The sequence below is a fragment of the Colias philodice genome, chromosome 6 (genome assembly GCF_061535455.1).
Source record: "Colias philodice isolate Cphi_HAF_F1 chromosome 6, ilColPhil1 Martin Lab GWU primary, whole genome shotgun sequence".
Classification (NCBI taxonomy): Eukaryota; Metazoa; Arthropoda; class Insecta; order Lepidoptera; family Pieridae; genus Colias; species Colias philodice.
Window position 1 is genome coordinate 11713847 of NC_143091.1, and position 6634 is coordinate 11720480.

The following is a 6634-nucleotide window of genomic DNA, read 5'->3' on the forward strand; positions in this document are numbered from 1 at the left end:
TTACCCGTTTTGATACTAAGGGCCGATTTTTCAATCCCGAGATAAACAGTCTAATAATTACCAGTCGAATAGATTTATTCAATTATTTATCTAACTCATAACGGCTCGCCTATTTTTCAATCGTGATTTACTTGATGAATAACTATCTGACCAAATATTTCCATATTGGCAGCTCTGCTCTCGGAGTGGCGAAACAAACATATTAAATTAGTCAGGTTAGAGCGGGATAGAGTCAACTCTTGCAATTTGTCAACAACCGTCATTATGACTCACGTCAGGAGTGCATTTGAAGTTTGTCTTGTCTTCTATGATTGTTGATTGTTGTTTTGATTCGAGTAAAGAGTTTGGTTAAATTTGTGTTTCAATTTATATATTTTACGATGGAAACGACATACTTAAAGGCAGCGTTCGGCAAATTTTCAATGGCATGGTCATCAGTGCTAAGTATCAAATTCAAATCAGATTTTAATTGATAATAATTTTATAGAAAGAGGTTTAATTGTTAATTATTCTACGCTCTATGTTATGACATACGAAAATATCCCAAATTTGACGCATCAGTTGTCAACTCAAACGCCTAACCGTCGAATAGCGCGCTATCTGGCCGTTGGAGTGGCAAATAGATTTATTCTTCAAATAACGTAGTTATTCGATAGATAAGTCCTATTCGTCTATTGAAAAATTGAATATTTTGTTAACTGAAGAATAAAGTCTATCTAGCTGTTTATCTGGGCATTGAAAAATCGGCCCTAAAAATAAAAAATATTATAAGTCGGTAACTATAATATTGTTTGTTGATTACAATATAATTTTATGAAAATTTATTACAGGAGTTTCCAATACGGCTATTCGTCAAGTCCAAGCTGTCCAAGTCAATTTTATAATGTGTGTATCTTTAATACTTACGAAAATAAACATAGTTTTATTTTATTTTATAAAAAATTATTTATCTTGTTTTGATCTGCGTTATCATTACATCCATATTTTTACATGGCATAATGATAATGAATATACAAATATAGGTATGTGTAAATAATAATATGTATTACATAGATAAAATTAGTAATATGTATATTATACATGTAAGTATGTACCTACATAATATTAAGTGGATATCTCATTATTAAGTACAGTATTGTTCACTTATGTAATGTGACTAATGATGTTGAGGACAAAATAAAAAATAAGCAGTATCAAGATCGTTCAGTCCATTTTCCCTAGGGTTGCACACTCAAAATTTTGATTTCCCAATTTGCCATCAGATTCTGGTTTACCTATACACAGGTTAATTATTTATTTATTTTTAATAATTTGCACACCTGCCTATTTTTTTATAACATTTCCTAATAAAAATAATATTATCATATTATCATCTAATCTATATCATATCATAATATCAAAGTCATTTTCAGTTTCTTAATATTCCCTCCAAATTAAGTTTTGGGCTATAATAATTGGTACCAGCTAATTCAAATACATACATATTATACAAAATAATAAAGACGTGTGGTACTCGGGGACTGCCGCGGTAAAGCTATTGCATGCTATGCCTTCAAGCCACACCTCCGTGCCCGTCGGAGTGGGAAGCGTGAGGTTTTTTCGTTACGGAATTTCTGGATTCAGTCCCCGCGCTCAAGGCCCGCGATAGAAGCTAATAAATAAATGAGTCGATACATATCAAACTCCGGTAAGTCCACTCCCCGCCAAAATTGAGATAACAATGGCGCCAATTTTGAATTGTAAACTAAACCAGTCTCTACTTTTCAAATTTAGGTAAGTCAATCGTATCTCTATTAAAATAAGGTTTAAAGTAAATTTTTTTTTTCAAACTCCGGTATGTCCATCGACAGTGGTTTATCAAACTCAGGCAAGTCCATTTCGACCAATCACAGCGCAGTATGGCACTAAGATGGCTGCCATTTCTCTTAATTTTGTTGAAGCTAACACGTTTGACCGCAATGCTTTTAAATCGTTTTTATTGATAAATGATGGAAGAAAACAGTTTTACTATAGAGGTGGTGGTTGTAGACAAAGCAAGGAAAAAAACAATACCAAAAGCTAAAACAGACAAGGCCCAGAAAACAGCTAAAAGATAAATGAAACTAGACGCACAGCACACGCACAGTAGTAATTCCCAGCCATGAAGCCCAGGGCCGTACTGAGATTTTTTCAACCGTTTTGATTTATTGACCTCTCTCTTTGCCCAGCAGTGGGATGATAAAGGTTAATAATAATAATAATTTGTATCTTTTAATTTACATATTTTATTTTAATGTCCAATACTTACAACGCGACGAACTATTTACCCATTTCCATCACCTCAGTACGTCCCAAAACTGAGTTTTTATCAAATCCCTGTAAGTCCATTAGAGATATTTCAAACTCCTGTAAGTCCAAGACGATGTTTTTCAAATCCCGGTAAGTTTTGCTGGTACATATCAAACGCCTGTATGTCCAGATTTAAATATAATTTAGTGGCATAATCATCAAGTAATACATTTATTTTCTTCGTAAAAATAATTCTAATGTATTACTTATATTATATCCGTCATAAATTATAAAGGTCCAAACATATTGTTTTTTTAAGTTATTAAAAATACCTCGATTCCCACATTTCTGTTAAAATGGACTTACCGGAGTTTGATAGATATGTATCGACTCCTATGCAATAGCTTAAAAATCTAAATGTGTTTAAATATAACGAATTTAAAAAGAGCCATAATAATTATTCAAACACGCAAAATTCCATAATTAGATTATGACCTATGTTCTGTAGCCGCTCAATCTCCTGATTATTCCCAAGTGATCTGAAATATTGTAATAATATAGGTAGGTATTAGCCGCTGTATACATTTACTTTATATAACTAATTATTTATATTATTATGTCAACAGCTGGACGAAGTTGAATGGAGACATGCAACGTACATGCAACATAATATTTTCATGATAATATTGTATGCAATGATAGAATATGACCTTGTATGTGACTACGTAAATAATATTGTTACCTACCTACTTTTCAGATGAGTACGTGTACCCGTAGGTACAGAATTATCAAACTATGTATATATAAATTCGTAACTATTAAAAATTCAAATGTTCAAATATTCATTGCACTGTACACTGCACTATAAGAATATTGCACGCAACAATGTTTATTATGTACACAAGATAAAGTAAAAAACTTAAAAACATGGCTGAAATACAAGCCATTTCGCTAAATAAAACTTTATGACGCGCCGTAAAGGTACAAAGTCTAATTAATCTAAAAAGAGTTTTATGGCGGGAGAAGTCCATTACGTAGAGATCTTTGAGGTTGCATCAAATGTTACCCCTCAAGAGGCCTCCTTTAATTGGATGGCATCGCTTTGTTACTGGCTCCTTTGTCGAATAATTAAGTAAAATTTTAGCGTTTATACGCCTCGTCAAAATTAGTGTTGTTTGCAATTAGTATAGGCTTGCAAAGCTAGGCTGTATTTCCGAGGAGAAAAGGCGATAGTTGCATGCATGTTTTTTGCGATGACATCGTAATCTTTGTACCATTTTATCACAAGTGATTAATAAAATGAGGTAAACAATTAAGTAGTAATGCAAATAATTCCCTTTTGTAACACTGATTTTATGCAGCAAATTAATACCTACCCTAAACTAATTAACCAATCCTAGCTTTTCGCTCGTAAATAAAATGTACCTATTAAAAGTTTCCTCGAGAGCCACTATCCATTGGAGAAACAGAATGAAAAACAGATAAGCAGACACGACAGAGGACAGAAAGTGCCCAGAGTGAACCAGCACATGAAGGGTGAATGGCTTACGCCTGAAATCCTTTGCAAATTTTAAGACATAGGTACCTACTGTACCTACATCTCAAGGTAGGTACTACAGAATTAAAAAATATAATACTTAGTACCTACTATCTTAACGGTCTCCACCTTCTTATATATAAAAATGAATCGCAAAATGTGTTGGTAAGCGCATAACTCGAGAACGGCTGAACCGATTTCGATAATTCTTTTTTTATTATATTCCTTGAAGTACGAGGATGGTTCTTATGTAGAGAAAACGTAAATATGTACCACGGGCGAAACCGGGGCGGACCGCTAGTTTTTTATAAAATACGCTCGTAAATTTTATTGTTATCCTTATTCTCATAATAAGGCCTAAATTTCCATAGCCTTCTATCTTGACTTATAATATTATGTTAATACACTGCAAAAGGCATAGCTATATTGCCAGCTCAAACTCAATTGAAGTCTAAATTCATGGACTGGGAGGTATGCAGGTCAAATCGATAGAAATGTTTGCTATCAGTTTGACAGACTGGGTTTGATCTGTGCGCGAATCTAGAATTCCACACGGATCCGCGAAAATTTGATGCGGTAATTTAAGGAGCATATTTTTGTAGGTGTTCAGTTTTTTCCCCCCTATAAATAAGGTGTTCAGTTTTAGTTTTTAGTTTTAGTTTAGTTAGTTTTCCTTCGCATTTTACTGTATAGACTATAGATAGTAAGTATACAACTTCTTGGCAAAAAAAATCTATCCATCAATAAAAGGTTTTTTTTTACTTACATTTAGCATCTCATCTCATCTCAATACTATTATAAAGGCGAAAGTTTGTAAGGATGTATGGATGTATGGATGTATGGATGTTTGTTACTCTTTCACGTAAAAACTACTGAACCGATTACAATGAAATTTAGCACACATATAGAGGGTAACTTGGATTAACACATAGGATAGGTTTTATCCCGGAAATCCCACGGGAACGGGAACTATGCGGGTTTTCCTTTGAAAACGCGGGCGAAGCCGCGGGCGGAAATCTAGTTATTCTATAAATCAGGCGTTAAGCAACAAAATCGCTTCACCGAAGTACCTACTTAACCCGAAGCAAATTTCCAATTCCCTCGTACATTACGTACACAAAGAGTTTCCCAACCAGTACATTTCTTTCATTGGATCCGCGGCAGAATTAGTTCATTTTGTAGGTACAATACAAATGTCTCCACAAAGTGAAATACCCAACGTAGTTTAACGCGATGCGCTTAGCGTTAAATCTTTCTAAGTGCATCAAAAGTTCCTCTTTAAAGATAGCTTTGATTCCGATTCTCGAGGGAAATTTTAACGTGTCTTCTAACCACTGAATTTAATCAAGGAAACGAAGCTATAGATCGTCGGTAAACGGGTAACATGGGGATTGAATTTTTATATACCTACGTTACTTTGTCATATAATTTGTTTTGCATGGGATAAGTTTGCTGTGGGGAAATTGAAGAGCCACTCAATTTCCTTTGAAGGATATAAGTGTATAATGTAATAAAAGTCGGTGTGACTGACTGACATGTCACACCGCAGGTTAGTTTTGTTGTAAATTTTCTTCATAAATTTTATTGAGTGTATTAAACATTATTTTTAATAATTCACAGTAAAATTATCATAAGAAGAAGGTCTAAAGGGAATGTAGGCACCTACAAAAAGAGCTTCATCGTTCTCATATTCGATATTCAATAGAAAAAACGAAAACAATATCGTCCGTTATTCTTACTTCACGTTGTTCATACATAATGCCGGTATAGCTGGCTCCCAGTCGTAATCTCTGATTTGTATAGCACAGAAAGACAAGTGCAGTACCTACCTACATCATATAGGGTATATAAGTCATTGATTGTGTTTCAATACAAGGGAATTGGGTGAGCATTCAAATTCTAACCTTTGAGGTTATGCGATTTTAATTGGATCTTGAATAAGGGTTGCCAACTTTAAAATAAATCAGCTTGAAAATTACAGAAAATATAGAATTGAATGATTAATTACGAATTACAGTGATATTACCTTATCTCGTAGTTATATATTTTTATAACAATTTACAAAAACTCGAAAATATTATAATTCAACAATTTTAGCTGTCCCACGTTTAAAAGTTTTGCAAAATAAAACATGACATGTACCTATCTAATTATTTGAACAAAATATCACTTCACAATTCAAATGTGAAAATTATTATAATAGAATTATGTATAGAATAGTGGACGAAAAATTCCCGGAAAGGAAAGTTAAAAGAATATAAGCGTGAAATTGTTGGAAATAGGCATATTTGTTTTTACCTTCGTAACTCAGGAATCCGAGAACGCGTCGACTTGAGTTCAAAGGCTCGGGTTAGATTCAATGGATATTCCTTACTTTTACGAAATCCTTAAATATTGCTAGTCGTATAATAAATTTGTGATTGATTATTGTTTGTGGAAACTTTATTTGTTTATGAAGTTATCTTTAAACCTACCTTTCATATTATCTTGTTTACTATCAATTTGGTGATAAGAATCAAATTAATGAAGACGGACGGAAATTTAGAATGAATGGGGCGAAACATTTTTAGACTGTAGTGTTAATTATTTTAGACCTTAACATTTTTTTCATTGGATAGGCATACTAATATTATAAATGCGAAAGTAACTCTGTCTGTCTGTCTGTTACTCAATCACGCCTAAACTACTGAACCAATTTGCATGAAATTTGGTATGGAGATATTTTGATACCCGAGAAAGGTCAAAGGACATAGGCTACCTTTTATTGCGAAATATTTACCACGGGCGAAGCCAGGGCGGACCTCTAGTATTAAATAAACTTTAACATTA